The sequence below is a fragment of the Heliangelus exortis genome, chromosome 26 (assembly GCF_036169615.1).
Source record: "Heliangelus exortis chromosome 26, bHelExo1.hap1, whole genome shotgun sequence".
In the NCBI taxonomy this organism is placed as follows: Eukaryota; Metazoa; Chordata; class Aves; order Apodiformes; family Trochilidae; genus Heliangelus; species Heliangelus exortis.
In genome coordinates, this window is record NC_092447.1 from 4,834,975 (window position 1) to 4,850,560 (window position 15,586).

Genomic DNA, 15,586 nt, shown 5'->3' on the forward strand with positions numbered 1-15,586 from the left:
TAGCCTTCTGTTTGGATTTGGTTTTCACTCTGAAACCAGGCTGTGACTCTGCCTTTACCCCTTCAATAAAGGATTTACTGCCTGTGATTTCTTTGTCTCTCTTTGCACTTGGGACAGAGATCTTTGTACCACACTTTAAACCCTCCCTTTTCATTTTTACAGCTGCAAATCAGGGGTTAATTCAGTTTGGAGGTGACGTGGCAGAGCAGACAAAACCCCCAGAGAGCCAAAATTATTCCCTAGAAATTTGGGATCGTTTCCTTGCAGGCTGCTTCTGAGCTGCTGCCTCTCTGCTTACAGATGTAGAGATAATTCTGTCGTTTATCTGGAGCTTGTGCAGCCCAAGTGGGGCTAAAATTGGGGTGATTTAACTCCAATACAGGAGTAGGAACTGGGTGCTGTCTCTTGACTTGTGGTGTTGGCTCCTGGTGGCTGAAATTTGCTTTATGGCCAGGCAGAGCTTGGAGCCAGCCCCACCAGAACAACCCTGGGCTCATTACAAGGGAAATCCTAATATTTTTTTTGGGTGAAACAGCCTCTGCTGGGGTTTCTCTCCATATATTGGAGCCTTAAATACTACAAGGGAAATCCTGAGATTTTTGGGGGGTGAAACAAGCTCTGAGGGGGGTTTTCTCTCCTTATATTCAAGCCTTAAATACTACAAGAGAAATCCTGATATTTTTCTGGGGTGAAACAAGCTCAGTTGGGGTTTTCTCTCCTTATATTGGGGGCTTAAATATTACAAGGGAAATCCTGAGATTTTTTTGGGGTGAAACAGGAGCTGAGGGGGTTTTCTCTCCTTATATTCAAACCTTAAATACTGCAAGGGAAATCCGGATGTTTTTTGGGGGTGAAACAAGCTCAGTTGGGGTTTTCCCTCCTTATATTGGAGGCTTAAATATTACAAGGGAAATCCTGAGATTTTTGGGGGGTGAAACAAGCTCTGAGGGGGGTTTTCTCTCCTTATATTCATGCCTTAAATACTACAAGGGAAATCCTGATAATCTTGGGGGGTGAAACAAGCTCTGAGAGGGTTTTCTCTCCTTATATTCATGCCTTAAATGCTACAAGGGAAATCCTGAGATTTTTTTGGGGTGAAACAGACTCTGCTGGGGTTTTCTCTCCTTATATTGGAGGCTTAAATATTACAAGGGAAATCCTGAGATTTTTTGGGGGTGAAAGAAGCTCTGCTGGGGTTTTCTCTCCTTATATTCATGCCTTAAATATTACAAGGGAAATCCTGATATTTTTTGGGGTGAAACAAGCTCAATTGGGGGGTTTCCCTCCTTATATTCATGCCTTAAATGCTACAAGGGAAATCCTAATATTTTTCTGGTGTGAAACAGGTTCAGCTGGGGTTTTCTCTCCTTATATTGGGGGCTTAAATACTACAAGGGAAATCCTGGTATTTTTCTGGGGTGAAACAAGCTCTGAGGGGGGTTTCTCTCCTTATATTCATGCCTTAAATGCTACAAGGGAAATCCTGATATTTTTGGGGGGTGAAACAGGCTCTGAGAGGGTTTTCTCTCCTTATATTGGAGGCTTAAATACTACAAGGGAAATCCTGAGATTTTTTTGGGGTAAAACAGGATCTGAGGGGGTTTCCCTCCTTATATCAGAGGCTTAAATACTACAAGGGAAATCTTAATATTTTTCTGGGGTGAAACAGGTTCAGCTGGGGTTTTCTCTCCTTATATTGGGGGCTTAAATATTACAAGGGAAATCCTAATATTTTTCTGGGGTGAAACAGGATCTGAGGGGGTTTTCCCTCCTTATATTGGAGGCTTAAATATTACAAGGGAAATCCTGATATTTTTGGGGGGAGAAACAGAATCTGAGGAGGTTTTCTCTCCTTATATTCATGCCTTAAATACTACAAGGAAAATCCTGATTTTTTGGGGGGGTGAAACAGTATCTGAGGAAGTTTTCCCTCCTTATATTGGAGGCTTAAATGCTACAAAGGAAATCCTGATTTTTTTCTGGTGTGAAACAGCCTCTGCTGGGGTTTTCTCTCCTTATATCAGAGGCTTAAATACTACAAGGGAAATCCTGATATTTTTGGGAGGTGAAAGAAGCTCTGCTGGGGTTTTCTCTCCTTATATTCATGCCTTAAATATTACAAGGGAAATCCTGATATTTTTCTGGGGTAAAACAGGATCTGCTGGGGTTTTCTCTCCTTATATTGGAGGCTTAAATATTATAAGGGAAATCCTGGCATTTTTTTTGGGGGTGAAACAAGCTCTGCTGGGGTTTTCTCTCCTTATATTGGGGGCTTAAATATTACAAGGGAAATCCTAATATTTTTCTGGGGTGAAACAGGATCTGGGGGGGGGTTTCCCTCCTTATATCAGAGGCTTAAAGATTACAAGGGAAATCCTAATATTTTTCTGGGGTGAAACAGGTTCAGCTGGGGTTTTCTCTCCTTATATTGGGGGCTTAAATACTACAAGGGAAATCCTGATATTTTTCTGGGGTGAAACAGGCTCTTAGGGGCTTTTCTCTCCTTATATTCATGCCTTAAATGCTACAAGGGAAATCCTAATATTTTTCTGGGGTGAAACAGGATCTGGGGGGGTTTTCCCTCCTTATATTGGAGGTTTAAATCCAATGCTGGAGTCAGAAAACCCTCCTGGGAGGGAAGGGGTTAGGGGCAGGCCCCAGGAGGTGTCACCCCGTTAATGGGCACAGCAACACATGCCACCCTATTTATAACCAGGTGTGACATTTATTTGAGATGACTTCCCCTGGCACCCACCCCACTGGCTCCTGGCTCTCAGCTCATTAAGGTGACAGCCTGGCCTGGCTTTTGCCCCCATTTTTCTTTCTGGTTTTGTTTTTCTTTGCCTTTTGCTGGGCTTGAGTCGAATAATTGGAATTCCCAACCGTGCCAAAGGCTGGGGGGATGTGAAGGGGTGGGAATAAAGCCCTTAATTAATCACATCATCATTTAAAGTTTGGGGTTGTTTTGGGTTTTGGTGGGGTTTTTTTGTTTGTTTTTGTTTTTTTTTTTTTTTTTTTTTTTTTGGTTGGTTTGGTTTTGGTTGGTTTGTGGTTTTTGGGGTTTTTTGGTTGGTTGGTGGTTTTTTGGGATTTTTTTTGGTTGGTTGGTTACTTGGTTTTTTTGTTTGGGTTTTTTTGTTTTTTGTTTTTGGGGTTTGGGGTTTTTTGTATTGTTTTTTGTTTGGTTTGATTTGGGTTTTTTGGGTTTTTTTGTTTGGTTGGTGGTTTTTTGGGATTTTTTTTGGTTGGTTGGTTCTTTTGTTTGGCTTTTTTTTGTTTTTTTGGGGGGGGTTTGTATTGTTTTTTTTTGTTTGGTTTGGGTTGGGGTTTTTGGGTTTTTTTGTTTGGTTGGTGGTTTTTTGGGATTTTTTTTGGTTGGCTGGTTGGTTGGTTGGCTGCTTTTTTGTTTGGGTATTTTTGTTTGCTTTTTTGGGGCTTGGGGTTTTTTGTATTGGTCTTTTTGTTTGTTTTTTGTTTTGTTTTGGTTTGGTTTGGTTTGATTTGGCCTTTTATAATATATAAAAAAAATGGATAAGAAAATCAACCTTCTGGGAGCTTCTCTGTCCCAGTATCCATTCTGACACCCTGGGGACAACAGGGACCAGAGATTTTCCCCAGTCCCATCAGTGGGAAAATATTAGTGTCAACCCTTGCCTGGACAGCCCCCACCCTTTGTTGCTCCCCAATTGGGGACAATTCCATTTTATTGGCTTATTTCTCCTTACAGGGCACTTCCAGAGCCTTTGAGAAGCCCCAGGCAGCTTCTCCACCTCTGAACATCACCACGTAGGTGTTGGAAGGTTTGGTTCCAGCCCAAATTTCCTCTCTCCAAGGGCTGGGCTCTCCTGCTCCAAATTCTCCCTGGATTTTTTTTTTTTTTTTTTCTCCCCCTTGTGCCAAGGGACTTTCCCCTTGGATTCTGCCTCCCCCCTGTTGTGTCTGCAGCCACCTGGACCCTTCTTGTGCTCAGCCCTGGGGAGGCCACAGCTTGAGTCCTGTGTCCAGTTCTGGGCCCCTCAGTTTAGGAAGGAGATTGAGGTGCTGGAGCAGGTCCAAAGGACTGGAGAGTTGGGCTGATCCCAACGGGATGAGGTTCAACATTCCAAGTGCCAGGTCCTGCACTTTTGGTGACAACAACCCTAAAAACTGCCCAGCAGAAAAGGCAAGGCCTTTGACACCTTCTCCCACAGGATTCTCCTGAAAAAGCTGTCAGGCCACAGCTTGGACAGGGGCATCTGTGCTGGGTCAGGAACTGCTGGAGGGCCCAGAGAGTGGAGCTGAACGGGGCTGCAGCAAAATGGCGGCCGTGGTGTCCCCCAGGGATCAGTGTTGGGCCCAGTGCTGTTTGATATCTTTAGTGAGGATTTAGGTGAGGGGATTGAGTCCATCAGCAGCAAATTTGCAGATGACACCAAGCTGGGGGGGGTGTGGATCAGCTGGAAGGCAGGAGGGCTCTGCAGAGGGACCTGGACAGACTGGAGAGTTGGGCTGATCCCAAGGGGATGAGGTTCAACACAAGAACCCCCTGGGGAGCTCCAGGCTGGGCACAGAGTGGCAGAAAGGGAGCTGGGAGTCTGGATTGCCAGGAAGCTGAAGAGGAGGCAGCAGTGTGCCCAGGTGGCCAAGAAGGCCAATGGCATCCTGGGCTGGCTCAGGAACAGCGTGGCCAGCAGGTCCAGGGAAGGGATTCTGCCCCTGTGCTCAGCCCTGGGGAGGCCACAGCTTGAGTCCTGTGTCCAGTTCTGGGCCCCTCAGCTCAGGAAGGAGATTGAGGTGCTGGAGCAGGTCCAGAGAAGAGCAAGGAGGCTGGGAAGGGATCCAGCACAAGTCCTGTGAGGAAGGGCTGAGGGAGCTGGGGGTGTTGAGGCTGGAGAAGAGGAGGCTCAGGGGAGACCTCATCACTCTCTCCAACTCCCTGAAAGGAGGTTGGAGCCAGGGGGGGGTTGGGCTCTTTTCCCAGGCAACTCTCAGCAAGACAAGAGGGCACAAGAGGTCTCAAGTTGTGCCAGGGGAGGTTTAGGTTGGACATTAGAAAGAATTTCTTGATGGAGAGGGTGCTCAGGCATTGGAATGGGCTGCCCAGGGAAGGGGTGGATTCTCCATCCCTGGAGATATTTCCAAAGAGCCTGGATGTGGCACTCAGTGCCATGGGCTGGGAACCACGGGGGGAGTGGAGCAAGGGTTGGACTTGATGAGCTCTGAGGTCCCTTCCAACCCAGCCAGTTCTAGGATTCTGTGATTCTTTTCCAGCCTTATCTTCCTATATTTGGCAAGCCCAGCCCTAAGCTCAGCTCCAAAAACACCCTCCTGCTGGAGACTCCAGAAATCTGGATTTATTCTCCCAGGACAGGAGCAACCCCAGAGTCCCAGCAAGGTCAGACCAGCACCCGGTGCTGCAGCCACTTCCCTTTCCTTATTCCTGATGGGAACATCTTTCCCAGGACCAGGATTGTCCCTTTCCTGCCCCTCAGCTCAGCTCAGCTCACCCATCCTGGGCTACCGGCCCTCTTCCCTCCAGCCCCCTCTCTCCCTGGGGATGGGAAAGGAAAGAGGGAGGGAAAGCAGCTTTTCACTTCCTTTTTCCTTTTTCCTTTTTCCTTTTTCCTTTTTCCTTTTTCCTTTTTCCTTTTTCCTTTTTCCTTTTTCCTTTTTCCTTTTTCCTTTTTCCTTTTCCTTTTTCCTTTTCCTTTTTCCTTTTCCTTTTCCTTTTCCTCTTCTTTTTCCTTTTTCCTTTTCCTCTTCCTTTTCCTCTTCCTTTTCCTCTTCCTTTTCCTCTTCCTTTTCCTCTTCCTTTTCCTCTTCCCTTCCCTCTTCCCTTCCCTCTTCCCTTCCCTCTTCCCTTCCCTCTTCCCTTCCCTCTTCCCTTCCCTCTTCCCTTCCCTCTTCCCTTCCCTCTTCCCTTCCCTCTTCCCTTCCCTCTTCCCTTCCCTCTTCCCTTCCCTCTTCCCTTCCCTCTTCCCTTCCCTCTTCCCTCTTTCTTTTCCTTTCCGTTTTTCTTTCCTTTCTTTTCCTTTCCTCTCCTTTCCTCTTTTCTTTCCTTTTCTTTCCTCCTTTTCTTCCTTTTCCTCCTCCTTTTCCTCCTCCTTTTCCTCCTCCTTTTCCTCCTCCTTTTCCTCCTCCTTTTCCTCCTCCTTTTCCTCCTCCTTTTCCTCCTCCTTTTCCTCCTCCTTTTCCTCCTCCTTTTCCTCCTCCTTTTCCTCCTCCTTTTCCTCCTCCTTTTCCTCCTCCTTTTCCTCTTTCCTTTCCCCTTCTTCTTTCCATTTACTTCATTTCCTTTTCTCTTTCCTTTCCTTTTTTTTTCTTTTCCTCTTTCCATTCCATTCCTTTCTCTTCCTTTCCTCTTTACTTTCCTTTTTGTTTTTTTATTTTCCGTTCCCCTTTCCTTTCCTTTTTCTTTTCCCCTTTCTTCTCCTTTCTTTTCCTTTCCTCTTCCCTTTCTTTTCCTTTCCTCTTCCCTTTCTTTTCCTTTCCTCTTCCCTTTCTTTTCCTTTCCTTTTCTTTCCCCTTTTTTTCTTTCCCCTTTTTTTCTTTCCCCTTTTTTTCTTTCCCCTTTTTTTCTTTCCCCTTTTTTTCTTTCCCCTTTTTTTCTTTCCCCTTTTTTTCTTTCCCCTTTTTTTCTTTCCCCTTTTTTCTCCCCCCTTTCTTTCCTTCCCCCTTTCTTTCCTTCCCCCTTTCTTTCCTTCCCCCTTTCTTTCCTTCCCCCTTTCTTTCCTTCCCCCTTTCTTTCCTTCCCCCTTTCTTTCCTTCCCCCTTTCTTTCCTTCCCCCTTTCTTTCCTTCCCCCTTTCTTTCCTTCCCCCTTTCTTTCCTTCCCCCTTTCTTTCCTTCCCCCTTTCCTCTTCCCTTTCCTCTTCCCTTTCCTCTTCCCTTTCCTCTTCCCTTTCCTCTTCCCTTTCCTCTTCCCTTTCCTCTTCCCTTTCCTCTTCCCTTCCCTCTTCCCTTCCCTCTTCCCTTCCCTCTTCCCTTCCCTCTTCCCTTCCCTCTTCCCTTCCCTCTTCCCTTCCCTCTTCCCTTCCCTCTTCCCTTTCCTCTTCCCTTTCCTCTTCCCTTTCCTCTTCCCTTTCCTTTCCTCAGGTTCTCGTTAGTTTTTCGTTCTTTTGTGTGTGTGTGTGTTTTGTTTGGTTGTTTTTTTTTTTACTTCTGGTTATTTTTTTACTTTTGGCATCTTTTTTTTTTACTTTTGGCATTTCATTTTTTTTTTTTACTCTTAGCATTTTTTACTCTTGGCATATTTTTTTTTTACCTTTACATTTTTTTTACTTTTCCCTCTTTATTTTTCCATCAGCCCAAACCCCCCCTTGTGTTCCCCCCAGCCCCAAACGAACCAAGAAACCACCAAAAATCCTCCAGGACCGGTACCGACACTTCCCCTCCCTCATCCCTAACCCATTAACGAGTTGCTTAGGGGCGGAACGGACCTTCCGAACCCTGCGGTACCGAACCGGTTCCGCCCCCCTCATTCCATATGTGTGTGTGTGTGAGCACAGCGATGCGTGGAGCCACCCCAGAACACCCCCTCCCGGCACGGGGTGCTGGTTCGGTTCCGCTCCGGTGCGGGTTCGGTTCGCTTCGGTCCTTTCGCACCGCGCATGCGCAGCGTCCCCGTTTTCCCCCCCCCTCCCTTCCCCTCCCCTCCCCTCAGGCCCCGCCCCCCGCCGCGGTGCATTGTGGGACACAAACAAAGTGCGCGGCCCGGGCGGCGCGGCGCGCGCGGGGACCACGGACCGGCCGCGAGCGGCCCCGCCCCTTCCCCGCGTGCGCACCCGCGCCCCGCGCGCGCCCCCACCCCCCCCCCCTCCCCTCCCCTCCCGGCACGCGCCCCCCCCCCCTGCCCCCCCCTCCCCTCCCCCCCCCGCGAGAGGCTGCGCGCGGGGGGGCTCGCGCGCTGCTCCCTCAGCGCCTCAGGGGGAGGCGGCGGCGGCTTCGTCCTCCCCCTCCTTATTTTCCTCCTTCTCCTCCTTCTTCTTCTTCTCCTCCTCCGGCCCCCGGCCCACCCGGCATGGCCCCGGCAGGGCCCCGGCGCGGCCCCAGATAGCGGGGCTTCGGCCTCCCGTCTCCACCGGGCCCAGCCGGGCCCCACCGACCCCCGCAAGGTAACCGGGGAAACGCGGCCTGTAGGCGGGAGGGAGGGGAGAGATGGAGGGAGAGGAGGAGGAGGGGGGAGGGTGGGGGGGTGTTTGGCTGCTGGGGGCTGTGGGTTCCCCCTCAGGGGGCGGTACGCGCCGGCGGGGGAGGGTTTTGGCGCTTGGCCGTCCTCCTTTTCCCCCCCTTCCTCGCAGCCCCCCCCCCGTTCGTCCACGCGTGTTTACAGTGTCGGGGAGGGGGGCACAGGAGTCGGCCTCCCCCCGAGGCTCCCCGTGGGGGATGGCATTGCGCGGTGCACTTGTGTCCCCTTCCCCCGAGGGGCCGGGTCATCCCCGCGGCTCCCTAGAGGGTTCCGGGGGGTACGGGGAAAGGGTTTCCCTTCCCTCCCGGTAGCCCCGGAGGGTCCTGGTGCTCGGGTTGAGCCGTGTTTATGCGCATCCCCTTGGCTGGGGAAGCCCACGGGTGTTCTAGGCTGCCCGGGCAGAGGCAGACGTGGAGTTGCTGGGAGGAGAGGGGGAGTTGTGTTGTTTCCTGCATCCCAGCGGGACGCCGGCTGCCTCCTTATTCCCCTGCAGGCTGATGGGAGGGGAAGAGGGATTCCCGCTAGCTGGTAGGCAAAGCTTGCGCTCTCTTTGTTGTTATTGTTGGGTTGGGTCGGGTTTGTTGTTTTTTTCCCCTACAACACCCTTTTCTGCAGAGTCTTCCCTGCCCATCTGTCAGTTCTGCTGTGCTGCCCCTGCTTGCACCGTGTCCACAGGGCTCCTCTGCCCAGTCTGTTGTGTGCTTCCCTGCTTTCCCCCAGCCACTGGGGGTTATTTTCCCGTGGACAAACCCTGGTTGGGTTTGGGGTGGCAGGAGGGAGCCTGTGCTCCACTTGCTTGCCAAGAGCCTCCTTTTCAGAGCTCAGGTGCCAATACCTTCCAAAGCCTTCCCTGCTTCTTGCCACACAGAGATCCCTGGGGAATGCCTGGGTGCTTGGCCACCACAACCTTTCAGGTACACACCCCCCAGGGGGCTGCTTCCTCTCTTCAGATAGCTGAAAAGTTGATTTTCTAAAAAAATTTTTTATTTCTTTTCCAAACAAACGTGCAGATACCTCCCCCCAAAGCCTAAGGGACCACTCCTCCAGCCCACCTCCTGTGGGGATGGTGAGGCCCAGGCAGCAGTTCACCTTCAGGAGGCAGGCAGCATTCCTCCTAGATGTTTCCAGGGAGAAAGAAGGTGTCCAGTGTTTGTCCTTTCCTGTTCCCCCAGACACCCAGCAGCAGCTGTTTTGCTGCCTGCCCCCAGACTGTAGGATTTCCTCCCTACACGTGCCAGAGAGGTCACCCTTCTCACCCAGTCCTTCTCTCTCCTTGGCTGCACTTCACAGCTTGCCTGCTCCATCTTTCATGGCTGAGGCTTTCAGCTCTCTTCTCCTTCAGGATTAAACCTACCTTGTTTTGGTTTTTTTTTTTTTTATTTCTGACTTCTGTTTTCTCTTTGCTGAGCAGCCCACCAGAGTGAAACAGAATTAGTCTGTGCCCCTCCCAGCTACCTGCAGATCCCAAGTGGGAAACCAGGGGTCTAAAATGAATTTTTTACAGAACTTTACAGCCTAGGATCTGTTCTGATGTTTCTAGAAGTCTCCTGCTTTCCTAATATCCCTCATGCTTGCCAGATCCACCTGGGGAATTCTCCCAGTTAGGTGTCTGCCCCTGCTGTCTCCCTCTGCTTCTCCTTTTCCACTTTTTAAACTTGGATTTCAGCCAGGTGTGGGGTGTCTGCTGCCACTCAGCTCCAGTTCAGGTGGAGCTCACCCAGTTCACCTCCTGAGTTGATCCCTGGGTTTGTTGACAAGGTGAGGTGTTGTTTGTCACAGCCCCTGCAGGGTGACACTGAGTGGGCACAGCTTGAATCCCAGAATCCTAGAATTGGCTGGGTTGGAAGGGAGCTCAGAGCTCATCAAGTCCAACCCTTGCTCCACTCCCCCCGTGGTTCCCAGCCCATGGCACTGAGTGCCACATCCAGGCTCTTTGGAAATATCTCCAGGGATGGAGAATCCACCCCTTCCCTGGGCAGCCCATTCCAATGCCTGAGCACCCTCTCTGCAAAGAATTCTTTCCTAATATCCAACCTAAACCTCCCCTGGCAGAGCTTCAGCTCTGCCAGGGGAGGTTTAGGTTGGGTATTAGGAAAAAATTCTTTAGTCCATGCCCTCTTGTCCCACTGATATCTGCCCAACCCCCCCTGGCTCCAACCTCCTTTCAGGGAGTTGGAGAGAGTGATGAGGTCTCCCCTGAGCCTCCTCTTCTCCAGCCTCAACACCCCCAGCTCCCTCAGCCCTTCCTCACAGGACTTGTGCTGGATCCCTTCCCAGCCTCCTTGCTCTTCTCTGGACCTGCTCCAGCACCTCAATCTCCTTCCTGAGCTGAGGGGCCCAGAACTGGACACAGGACTCAAGCTGTGGCCTCCCCAGGGCTGAGCACAGGGGCAGAATCCCTTCCCTGGACCTGCTGGCCACGCTGTTCCTGAGCCAGCCCAGGATGCCATTGGCCTTCTTGGCCACCTGGGCACTGCCTTGAGTCCAGGCAGGGCACTGAGGAGGCTTTTTAGGGTGTGTGAGTGCAATGTGCTTCTCCCCTGCCACCGAGGGCTCTTCCTGCAGCTGGGTGTGTGATGCAGATGCAAATTGGGATGCACCCGGGGACCTTGCTGGGCTTCGAGTGCATCTGTTGAGGGAGCTGGAGCTGAGCAAGTGGTAACCTGCTAGCTGATGTGCAGCTCTTTCCAGCAGACACCAGTTACCACCAGTGTCTCTCCCAAGGGACCACTTCCCTCTAAACAGCTGGAGCTTTTAATCCAGAACGCTCCCAACCTTCCCCTTTCCAGGAGGAGGGAATTTCCAGCCCTGCTGCAGCCTCCCCAGGTGGATGTGGCAGGGTTTGTCAGGAGGGAGGATGGTGCTGGGTTTGTTTACAAGGTGAGATAATCCCTCTTCTTGGGGCTGTGAGGAGCTGGGGGGGAGTGTCCTGGGCTGCTTCTGGGCTACGTAAGAGGAGTAGTCTGCAAGGGAAACTGAACCCTTGCCATGTTTGTTGCAACAGGAGGTTAATCATAAACTCTGGCAACTCTTAAAAGGGCTGGTTTGGTTCTGTGGTGTCTGCAGCAAACCTCTGCTCTTGGGGGAGGCTCTGGGCAGCCCTTTGCTGGGAGAGAGGATAGTCAACAAATACAGCTTTTCCCTGGGGGTGAAGTTGAACAAAATAACAGCTTTATTTTTGGAGGTGACTCTGCTTGAAGGAGGTGTTTGATTTTCCTGCCCTCCCTGTGAACACCCCCTGTGTTGGGAGGGGGAGGCTGGTTGTGCCATTTGTCACTGCTGAGGGGAAGCTCTTGGGGCCTTTGTGTCTTCTGTGGCCTGGTAACACCTGGTGAGAGGCTTCTGCAGTGGGCTTGGGGAGTGCTGGAGTGGATCCTGTTGGGTGGAGGAGATCCCCTCTTGGGTGCTCCAGTGTCCTGTTGGGTGCTCCAGTGTCCTGTTGGGTGCTCCAGTGTCCTGTTGGGTGCTCCAGTGTCCTGTTGGGTGCTCCAATCCCCCTTTAGGTGCTCCAATCCCCCTTTAGGTGCTCCAATCCCCCTTTAGGTGCTCCAATCCCCCTTTTAGGTGCTCCAATCCCCCTTTTAGGTGCTCCAATCCCCTTTTAGGTGCTCCAATCCCCCTTTAGGTGCTCCAATCCCCCTTTTAGGTGCTCCAATCCCCCTTTTAGGTGCTCCAATCCCCTTTTAGGTGCTCCAATCCCCCTTTAGGTGCTCCAATCCCCTTTTAGGTGCTCCAATCCCCCTTTAGGTGCTCCAATCCCCTTTTAGGTGCTCCAATCCCCCTTTAGGTGCTCCAATCCCCCTTTAGGTGCTCCAGTCTCCCTTTTAGGTGCTCCAATCCCCCTTTAGGTGCTCCAGTCCCCCTTTAGGTGCTCCAGTCCCCCTTTAGGTGCTCCAGTCCCCCTTTAGGTGCTCCAGTCCCCCTTTAGGTGCTCCAATCTCCCTTTAGGTGCTCCAATCCCCCTTTAGGTGCTCCAGTCTCCCTTTTAGGTGCTCCAATCCCCCCTTTAGGTGCTCCAATCTCCCTTTAGGTGCTCCAATCCCCCTTTTAGGTGCTCCAATCCCCCTTTAGGTGCTCCAATCCCCTTTTAGGTGCTCCAATCCCCTTTTAGGTGCTCCAATCTCCCTTTAGGTGCTCCAATCCCCTTTTAGGTGCTCCAATCCCCCTTTAGGTGCTCCAATCCCCTTTTAGGTGCTCCAATCTCCCTTTAGGTGCTCCAATCCCCTTTTAGGTGCTCCAATCCCCTTTTAGGTGCTCCAATCCCCCTTTTAGGTGCTCCAATCCCCCTTTTAGGTGCTCCAATCCCCCTTTTAGGTGCTCCAATCCCCTTTAGGTGCTCCAATCCCCTTTTAGGTGCTCCAATCCCCTTTTAGGTGCTCCAATCCCCTTTTAGGTGCTCCAATCCCCTTTTAGGTGCTCCAATCCCCCTTTAGGTGCTCCAGTCTCCCTTTTAGGTGCTCCAATCCCCCTTTTAGGTGCTCCAATCCCCCTTTTAGGTGCTCCAATCCCTTTTTAGGTGCTCCAATCCCCTTTTAGGTGCTCCAATCCCCCTTTAGGTGCTCCAATCCCCCTTTAGGTGCTCCAATCCCCTTTAGGTGCTCCAGTCTCCCTTTTAGGTGCTCCAATCCCCTTTTAGGTGCTCCAATCCCCTTTAGGTGCTCCAATCCCCCTTTAGGTGCTCCAATCCCCTTTTAGGTGCTCCAGTCTCCCTTTTAGGTGCTCCAATCCCCTTTTAGGTGCTCCAATCCCCCTTTAGGTGCTCCAATCCCCCTTTAGGTGCTCCAATCCCCCTTTAGGTGCTCCAATCCCCCTTTAGGTGCTCCAATCCCCCTTTAGGTGCTCCAATCCCCTTTAGGTGCTCCAGTCTCCCTTTTAGGTGCTCCAATCCCCTTTTAGGTGCTCCAATCCCCCTTTAGGTGCTCCAATCCCCCTTTAGGTGCTCCAATCCCCTTTAGGTGCTCCAGTCTCCCTTTTAGGTGCTCCAATCCCCCTTTTAGGTGCTCCAATCCCCCTTTTAGGTGCTCCAATCCCCCTTTAGGTGCTCCAATCCCCCTTTAGGTGCTCCAATCCCCCTTTAGGTGCTCCAATCCCCCTTTAGGTGCTCCAATCCCCCTTTAGGTGCTCCAATCTCCCCTTTAGGTGCTCCAATCCCCCTTTAGGTGCTCCAATCCCCCTTTAGGTGCTCCAATCCCCTTTTAGGTGCTCCAGTCTCCCCTTTAGGTGCTCCAATCCCCCTTTAGGTGCTCCAATCCCCTTTTAGGTGCTCCAATCTCCCCTTTAGGTGCTCCAATCCCCCTTTAGGTGCTCCAGTTCCCCACCTTAAACCAGAAGAAAATCCCCGTGTGCCAAACAGCGAGGCTTTTGGTGGCACATGGGGAGGAAGGAGCTGTCCCTCGAGGTAGGAAGGGCTTGTGTGTTGCCATTCATGTCTCTCCCCCAGTCAGAAGTAGGTTATCCCTCCTCAAATTATGCAACTGTGCAGACAGCCAGACTTGAGGAATTCCAAATGCTCCAACGTGTCAAGTGGTGGCTCCTGAATGAAACGCTGCGCGGGCGCAGTCTGTCGCCTGAAAATGGGACAGCAGTCCTGGAACTCTGTGTGTGGCTGGAAAGGGGCAGCCTCTGAATGGCTTGTTTCTTTGGAAAAAAAAAAAATTAAAAAACAAAAGTCTTGTGTAGGATTGCAGGGACACAGCTGTGTGGGAGATCTACCTGTAACTGTGTGTCAGTATGGAAGTAGGTTAATATAATGAATGGGTGACATTGCAGCAGTTAAAAGCAGGAAAAAAATCATCCCAGCCTGAAAACATCAATTTATGGAATAATAGAATACAAGGAGGGCACCTTCTTTCTTCTGAAAAAACCAAAACTGCCTTCTTCCTGGGGACCAGTTCTCCCCTAAGTGTGGGAGCAAATGACTCGTTTTGGAGCAAGGTCCTGAAGAAGCAGAAAGCATTGTACACCCCAGACATTAATGTATGGAAGGAGCTGCAACTGTTTAAACACTCTTGGTGGCTGCTGCTGTTGCCTTGAAAGATGCAGTTTGTGGCATCTAGGTCTAATTAAATCGTTGTGTGCTTATTGCTAAGTAAACATAGGAATCCATTACACTTAACTTGCCTGGGAGATCAAATTGATTCTTCTCATGGTTTCACTGCCTGAAAACAAACGTACAAGGTGTCTGAGTGAAATGGTGGTGGCAGGGAAGGAGCTGCAAATCTGATAACGTGGCATTCATTCAGATGTGTGGATGGGGAGCAGAGGGCTGGCAAAGCCCAGCATGTCATTTATTCTTGCATCAGGTTCAGGAAGTCACCTGAAGGGTGCACAGTTTGTACATAGTGTGGTTTTAATGTGTCCCCATTTAGAGCTGGGGAAATGGTGCTTTGACACCAGAGGGGGTGACTGCTGGGGGGATGAGGAGTGCAGGGTGTGTTGGGCTCCTGGCAGTGCCCAGGACTCCTTTGGGGCAGACACAACCAGCCCAGGGATGGCTCCTCAGCTCAGCCACCCCCAGTGAGGGGTTTGGAGGTGGCCTGAGCTCAGGGGGTGTGCTGACAGTCGTGTTTGCTGGTGCCTCTTCTGTCTCTGGCTTCTGCTGCATCCCCTGCTGTGAATTCTACAGCCTGTGCAAAGAGAATTCCTTGGGGTTTGGGGTATTTTGGTTTTAAACACGATGAATGGTAATCTCATTGAGTGCCTCCTGGTTTTTGTACTAGGAGGAAAAATAAAGCAGCTTTTTCCAGTCCCCACTTCATTTGTAATTTTATAGAGCTCTGTATTCTCAGTTTTCTCTCTTTGGGGTTTGTTCCTTTTCCAAGCTGCACTGTCCCAGTGGGTTTAGTACAACTGTCTGTAGATGTTGTTCTACACCCCCCTTTTTTTTTTTTAACTGAGCCCTGATAAACTGTTTTGTGGTGATCTCTCCACCATGTTTGTTTGCTTCTTTTACCCAAGAAGTCTAAATAAAGGCTTTTTTTTCCAGAGCATTAAGAGATGCTTTTTAATAAAGTGACACTTTGCAGCTCATCTGTGCTAACATTATAAACACTTACTGTGTGTAATGTTTGATATTAGGACAATGAGTACAAATGAACAGAGTAATTGTAGAGAGAGCTATTTTAGTGCAAATGTAATTCCAGATACTCCAGAAGATCACAGTTTATAAATCTAGCTGCAGATGGTAGTCAGTGCAGCATTTTGTGTTTGGGTATTGCCAAGCTTGCTTTGTGGGAAACCTGCAAGTTCTGGTGGGTGCTTGGCAGAGTGAAGGGTTTGGAAACTGTGTCCTGTGGAGACCCAGGAGCTCTGGAAATCCCAAGTGTGAGAGTTGGTCCCATGTTTGGGATGGATATTCCTGTGGTGGTGGAGCTCTGCAGGGCTGGCAATTTCTGCAGATTTATTTCAGCCACTTGGTTTT

The 15,586-nt window shown here is 50.5% G+C and overlaps 1 protein-coding gene across 3 annotated transcripts in view; it reads left to right on the plus strand.

The window, feature by feature from the left end:
* Window positions 1-7,841: 7,841 nt before the first annotated feature.
* Window positions 7,842-15,586, plus strand: part of ZBTB44 (zinc finger and BTB domain containing 44) — a 46,926-nt gene continuing 39,181 nt past the window's right edge. The window contains exon 1 of one of the 3 annotated variants that reach the window (XM_071726803.1): window positions 7,842-8,092. The gene's annotated coding sequence lies outside the window, so the exon portion shown is untranslated. The remainder of the gene's footprint in view (window positions 8,093-15,586) is intronic. The other 2 variants (XM_071726804.1, XM_071726801.1) reach the window with 2 other exon arrangements.